The following is a 7,653-nucleotide window of genomic DNA, read 5'->3' on the forward strand; positions in this document are numbered from 1 at the left end:
CTTTGTTGGGGGGATCTGCCTGACCCAGGGATTGAACCCGAGTCTCCCACATTGTAGACAGACGCTTTACCGTCTGAACCACCACGGAAGTAGATAAAAGGATAGATTAGGGTAAATCTGTATCATCATATAACAAGTTCAAAGACACATGCTTGCATTCTCAACATTTCAGGAATCAACAAAGCATTTTGTTTAATGCCTACAGGTGGAGTTGGATAGTTCCATGTGACCAACTTTGCTCTGTGTGCCCTGCCTTAATCAGGCTCAGCTGATTTGGAATTTGCCCATCTACCCACATTTCTGCAGAAGTTGCAGCTCACTGAAGATCTTATTTAAGCCCAAGCATGCCCTTCATCTGGAAGTACTCAATGTAAAGAAAAGAACTCCTCGTCTCTAAGATGTTAAGGCCATTTCAGCAGTGGTTCCTCAGGAAGCTCTCATCAGTCCACAAGGTTACTGGGCTTTTTGACTGAAGAGTACCTTCATTTCAGTTTGTGTCTTCATGCGCTCTCCCCGTAGAATTCCTTTAGCGGTTAGCAGATAAGGGTCACATTCCGGCCAAAAGAAGTATCTGCTCAACTCTCCCTTTGGTTTCAAGTTCCTTTCCTTTACAGAAGAAACCAGCCAAAGCCTGGTGGACTTGACAGCCTAGGGCTCTTCCTTGGTACTTTCATCAGTACTATCTTAGTACTTTCATCAGTACTATCTTAGTACTTTCATTTTTGCCAAAGCAGCCCAGACCATGAAAAGGGAGAGAAAGGTTTAGAACCACTGATACCGGGCTGGCTGCTGAGGCCTGCCTTGTTTGCCTCACTGTTTTTGACCGAATTCCCCTCTCTCTGAATTTCTGTTTTAACCTATTTAAATGCTTCTGGTGACTCTGGATCTACCACCTTTAAATTCCATTGCTGGGGGTGGTGGGGAGGAGAGAGGAAAATTAGGAATTTGGGATTAACAGATACACGCTGTGCTGTGTTGCGTTCAGTCACTCAGTCGTGTCTGACTCTTTGTGAGCCCACGGACGGCAGCCCACCAGGCTCCTCTGTCCATGGGATTCTCCAGGCAAGAATACTGGAGTGGGTTGCCATGCCTTCCTCCAGGGGATCTTCCCAACGCAGGGATCAAACCCAGGTCTCCCACATTGCAGGGTAATTCTTTACTGTCTTGAGCCACCAGGAAAGCCCAAGAATACGGGAGTGGGTAGCCTCTCCCTTCACCAGGGATCTTTCCAGCCTAGGAGTCGAAATGAGGTCTTCTGCATTGCAAGCAGATTCTTTACCAGCTGAGCTATCAGGAAGGCTCATAAATCAACTATACTTCAATTTTTTAAAATAGCAAAAAAAAATCTATTGGTATGCTTTCCCCCCCATGAATAATTATAGTACTAGAGTGAATTGAAATCAGGATGCCTTCATCAGCCAACCTGGCATCAGTGGTTCTAGGTAGTTCTCCCACTTTTTTCCTCCTAAACAAAGCCTGAGCGAGCCTTTAAATAATCAAGTCAAAAACTGTTCCCATAATCCCATTTGCAGTGCCAACTTCAGCGAGTACACAAGGTCAGATAATGGAAAAAACTCACAAGCCTCTACATAGTATATTTACTTCAGACTTTAATAAAGTTGAAAGATATGATACAAAAAAAAAAAAACAAAAGGCAGGCAAACATCAGCGTGGTCTCAGACTCCGGTCCCAGCTTCTAGGACCCTTTCTCCGTTATACAGTCCATGCTTTGTTTTAGGTAATGAACCACCTAGATACGTGCTAGGTACCTTTGTCTCAGGGAAATCACTCTCTCACCTAAGGAGGGATATTCTATGCTGCTTCAGTCATGTAGCCCAAAGTAGGACACCTAACTTGTCTCAAACAAGCTGGAATGGGCTGCCCCTGTCCTCTCAGATTCTAGCACAGGGCCACATTCATCGCTAGAATGTTTGGCCAATAGACAATACCATAGCTCCAGGCCTCCCTGGAGATAAATAAGCACAGGGCGGCACCAAACTAACTGGAATCACTCCTGCACTTCTACAAAGTTCAGTGGTCAGTTTTGCCGGTCCCAGGGCCTTTCTGGGGAGATCTCCAAGGCCCTCTCCAGGTTTCATGCTCTTTAACTGCAGTCCTAACAGTACCAGTGCTGCTGCTGTGTCCTGGAAAGGATTTAAGTCCACATCTGTGTGACTCCGGTGCCTGTCCTTTTGCCTCCAAAGAGAGAAACAAGAGTAAGAGAAATAAGAGGTCATAAGTGGAAAAGTACTTTTGCCAGAGGTGGTGATTTACTTACCTCGAAGTTAATCCAGAGTCCCAGCTGAATGGAAGGAGAATGTAGAGAGTAAATACAGCTATTCTCTTCGTCCTTTTAATGGGAAGCAGCGAGAACAATTTGAGGAACTAACACCCAGAACAAGTTGCAATTTCCTGAGAAATCACCAGTAACTTCTCTAGAGTACTGAGTCATCAGGGTTAGCCAGGACTCCAAAGTCCTCACAAAACCAAGTCCCACAACAGAAGTATTTTATTCTAAATAATTTAAGACTGATTAATGTTTCTGCTGCTAGTACATACATGTCTTTATTTCTTTGGTGTTAGTTTCCATCTTTCCTGTATCTTTTTAGGGTTTTCTCTTTTATCCGTGGGTTATAAAATCTCAAAGTTATTGTGTCTTGGTGTGGATCTTTGTACATTTACTGAACCCAGTGGACTTGTTTCAAGCTGAACGTGTGGACCTCCCATCAGTCCTGGGAAATTATCTTCTATAATTTCTTTGGTAATTTCCTACTGCCTACTATTCTATTTTCACTCTTTCTGGTATTCCCATTATTCAGATGGGAATTTATCACCAGAGTTCTTTTTTTTTGGCTCATATATTTTTTCCGTCCTATGGCTGTACTTTCTGGGAGACTTCCTCTTCAGTATCTTCCAACTTTCCAATAGTAATTCTAAATTCAGCAATTATACTTTCAATTTCCCACAGCTCTTTTTTGTTGCCTCTTTCACGAGATCTAATTTTCTTAGCCAACGTAATTTTTTAAAATCTCTGCTGCAATACTGTCAAATGACAAAGCTAAAACCACGAGTTTGTTGCTCTGTAGTGAAGGGAAAACAGTCCGTGGACTGGAGGAGCACAGTGTCTCACGGCAATGGAGCGCTGCTCCAAAGGGGAGAGCGGGGGTTGGGGTCGGGTCGGGGAGAGTAAAGGCAGGTTTTATAGGGAAGAGGCAGGAGTGGCCAGGAGGTCAGGGATTCATTGAAGGGTAGCATGTCCTGTTTTCTAGACTCACGCAAACTAGGTAAAGCTGAGTTGGGGTGATTGTGATTGGCGTATATATACTAGGTTTCGTTGCCAGGCGTTTCCTGTAAGTGCTGGCTGACCTGGATTTAGATTTGTGACTTGGGCCAGGTCACTGAGGTCGTCCCCATTTTGTGGGTCTGATGTACAAATTATCTTTATCAGTACTAATCCAAATAGTGTTCATCTGTCTCCTGAATGATTTGTTTCCTCCAAGGCTAATCACTATTTACCTTTGAGATTTTTCACATTACCAGCTTTCCTCCAATGTGTACAGAGCAATGGTTTTCAATTCATGTTTGAAAGTTAGGCGATTGCAAAGCTGACTGATCAAAATTCTGGTTAAAGAGTCTGATTAAAAGCCGCGTGAGTGCGATCTGAACTTTACGGAGGAAGATTAGGGAGCTAAGACTTGCCTAGGAGAAGCCCTCAACTTCAGAGAAACCCCTCAGAAAATGATTTCAAGTCAGTTGTAAAGTCAGAGACAGCAGCTGAAAACTCATCTGAGGAACATAAAAAGACCAATTCTTGAAGGATTCTTTGGGGATGCCCAAGGAAATGGCAACCCACTCCACTTGTTCTTGCCTGGAGAATCCCAGGGATGGCGGAGCCTGGTGGGCTGCTGTCTATGGGGTCGCACAAAATCGGACACAACTTAAGCGACTTAGCAGCAGCAGCAGCAGCAGGACCCACACTAACTCCTCTAAGTCAGTTTATTCCTTTTTTTTTTTTTTTTAGAAGAGAAGAATCCATTAATGTTTTTCCTTAGTGACAACATCTGCATAGTAAACAGTCTGATGGTGGGGTAGACGCAGCTGAAACAATCTCAGAGATTGTTCAGTTAGTCCCTTGGCGTTCCTGCCCACCTTCTTAGCTGGCATTTGGGCCACCTGCTGCTCCAGGGTTCTGTACAAGGTACACAGCCTCCCAGGTGTTACACGTATATTCAGGCTGTGGGCTCTGTTAGTCTGCTTCACTGGTTACTACTATTCTATTTGAGTTTCCATCTTCCAAAGATTTGTTAAAATATTCTGTGTGCTGATGGTCCCCTCCTGCTTTCTTGATTTTTCTGGCTTTATAGTTTCAAAAATCATTTTAATAATATTATGCATAATAACTAAAATTGGTTTAGCGCCTACTACTTGCCAGGCACAGTTCTAAGCACCATAGATATGTCCATTTAATCCCTTTAACAGTCCAAATGAAGTAGCTATTTTTATTATCTCCATTTTACAGATGAGGAAACTCAGGCATATAGGGGTTCTGATTAATCAGTCTGGCAATGAAGTTTACACTTTTAACCACTGTGCCATAAAGCCTACGTATTAAGAAAAGGCAAAAACAGGTGTCCCTCTTCATTTTGGTAGTTCAGCCAGCTGCTGAGTTAGAGGCAAACTGTTACCAGCCTCATTGGCACGTGAACTCTTCTGGCCAAGCCCTGCTTCCACAGGCCATCTACTCAGCCTAGAAGCAATCGTTGTTAAATAGTTGACTCCTCCTAACTTTTGTATTAACACATATAACATTACAATGACACTGTGTTTTTGGGACACTTTCCCTGGTACATCCAGCTGCTTAGGGACCAACAATTCTTTCTACAGGAAGTTCAAAGGTCAGGGGGAACTCTACATTGCTGACCCTTCTGCTGATAAAATTTTGCCCCATCAACCTACTTCTCACCTATAATATTATATACACCAATGCACACTACATTTATTTTAGCACCTTGTAGATTTTGTTACCCTTATGAATTGAATTTTTACTATTCTATTTTCTAAATGTTTATTGATGATATATAGGATTCCTGGTCTACTTTTAACATCTGATTGTAAATATTTTTGAATTTTCTAAGTAGATATTTATAATATCTGAATATTATGATAGTTTTGTCTTTAGCATCATTTTGTTTTCTTTTTGAATCAAGTATATCCTTTAATACAATGTTGCTTAATAACAGCAATAATAGATATCTTATTCTTGACTTCGGCAGGAATTCTAAAGTTTGACAATATCTAGTAGATACCCGGGAGAAGGCAATGGCACCCCACTCCAGTACTCTTGCCTGGAAAATCCCATGGACAGAGGAGCCTGGTAGGCTGCAGTCCATGCGGTCGCTAGGAGTCGGACACAACTGAGCGATTTCACTTTCACATTTCATTTTCATGCATTGGAGAAGAAACTGGCAACCCACTCGTGTTCTTGCCTGGAGAATCCCAGGGACGGGGGAGCCTGGTGGGCTGCCGTCTATGGGGTCGCACAGAATCGGACACAACTGAAGTGACTTAGCAGCAGCAGCAGCAGTAGATACCCTTTCTCAGTTGAAAGAGCTTTTCTTTTACCCCTGTTGACAGGAAAAACGTCTGCACAGTCTTAACTGGAAAAAGATATACATACCACCTCTATATAGCAGAAAGGGGAAAAAAATCTCCGAAGAAAGAAAATGTGGGTAGCCAAAAAACAGACACAAATGTTCACTACACAATCTGAAAAGAGAATCTGACATTTTGAGTTTTAAAATAATAGTATTTTCAATGCCTTTTTTAAACCAAAACATGCAAACACATCTAGAGAGCAGTATCATTTAGCCATTTTAGGGCATAGGTATGTATCTCCTTGTGGCTTTAACTTAATGACTTAATTGCCTATTCATATATTTCCTTTGGAAAGGTGATCAAATCTCTTGCCCATTTCTGAATTACTTTTTGGTTGCATCGGGTCTTCCTTGCTGCTTGTGGGCTTTTTCTAATTGTAGAGAATGCGGGCTTCTTAATTGTGGCTTAAGAACTGGTTTCTCTCATTGCGGAGCATGGGCTCTAGGTGCACAGGCTTCAGGAGTTGTGGCACAGAGCTTAGTTGCTCAGTGGCATGTGGGATCTTCCTGGACCAGGGATTGAACCTGAGTCTCCTCCATTGGCAGACGGATTCTCATCCACTGTACCACCAGGGAAGTTGTTCTCCATTTTTAAGTTGGGTTGTTTAGTAGAAGGATTCTGGGGTGGTGCTTGACAGTACTGCTGTACTCATGGTAGAATGAGCTCACCAAAGTAGCTGCCACCAGCATCTCTGTCCCCAGGGAGTGACTAGAGATGTGAGTTGTGCACAGCCACACCTGCGAGGGAAAGCCAGTAACGTCAAGGCTGGCTGTAATCTGTGGAACATCTTGTCACGTGGGGATAGGCACAAAACTGAATTTTTCTACTAAAGCATCTGGGCACTTGCTTTTAGCCATGGTCCCCGGGTCTTGGCTGAATAAAAGTGGTCAGTATTGGTGGAAAACTGATAGACCACATGGGACAGGGTCATGCCAACTTTGCAGATGCCAAGTATATATGCTATTAAGCAGTCACCTGGGTCTGAGTAAGAAGGCTTAGCTTGTGGGGTTCCTCACTGATGATTTACATGTTTGGTGAGATTTCCACAGCAACCAGTCTCCTTCAGCAGATCTGACACTAAAGGACATGGCCTCTGGATTGAAATGTTTTAAGTTTTAAAGTAATACTATTTTCAATGCCTTTTTTTAACCAAAACATGCATACACACCTAGAGAGCAGTATCATTTCGCCATTTTAGGGCACAGGCATGTATCTCATTGTGGCTTTAATTTAATGACTTAATTGGCTATTCATATATTTCTTTTTTTAAGGCCTCTGGACCTTGACGATCTTGCCATTCTCTACCTGCTTTCAAGGTGTGCATCAGTACAGAAGCCAGGCAGGCAGCTGGGTACCCTGTTAGCACTCTCTACTTGTGTGGGGGCCTGAGCAAGAATCCCTTGTCTGTGCAAATGTATACAGACATTACTGGCAGGCCTGTGGTCCTGTCACAAGAGGTGGAATCTGTCCTTGTGGGTGCTGCTAGTGTGAGAGCTTGTGCCTCAGGGTGTTTCACTTCTGTACAGGAGGCCATGGCAAAGAATGAGCCAAGTTGGGAAAGCTGTGCTTTTCAGATGAGAGGATAGAAGATATCATGACAAGAAATATCAAATATGCCTGAAGCTGGTTGAACACCAGAAACTGTATGCGACAATCAAGAAAGGAGGTCTAACAAAGCCTGCAGGGGCTAATGCCAGATTTCATGTCATTGCATGGGGACCTTGGTCATTGCAGCATATACTGAGGACCCTTAGACATCATTTCATGATTCTGTACTGTCTTTCAATTTAAAAAAACCTGGGATGTGTGCAGTCAGAAAAAACAGTAAAAACAAGATAAATTGGTCATTTACCTTTTATTATTGAACTGCAAGAATTGTTTATATATATTTTAGACACGAGTCTTCTGTTATATGTCTGCACTGCAAACATGTTCTCCCCATCTATGAACTCTTTTTGCTTTCTTAATGGCGTATTCCAAAGCAGATGTTTTAAATTT

The 7,653-nt window shown here is 42.8% G+C and overlaps 1 pseudogene; it reads left to right on the forward strand.

Moving 5' to 3' along the window:
* The first annotated feature begins 3,134 nt into the window (after window positions 1-3,134).
* LOC128066274 (FGGY carbohydrate kinase domain-containing protein-like) lies at window positions 3,135-7,446 on the forward strand (annotated as a pseudogene).
* Window positions 7,447-7,653: the final 207 nt, after the last annotated feature.

This window comes from Budorcas taxicolor, chromosome 20 (assembly GCF_023091745.1).
Source record: "Budorcas taxicolor isolate Tak-1 chromosome 20, Takin1.1, whole genome shotgun sequence".
Taxonomy (NCBI): domain Eukaryota; kingdom Metazoa; phylum Chordata; class Mammalia; order Artiodactyla; family Bovidae; genus Budorcas; species Budorcas taxicolor.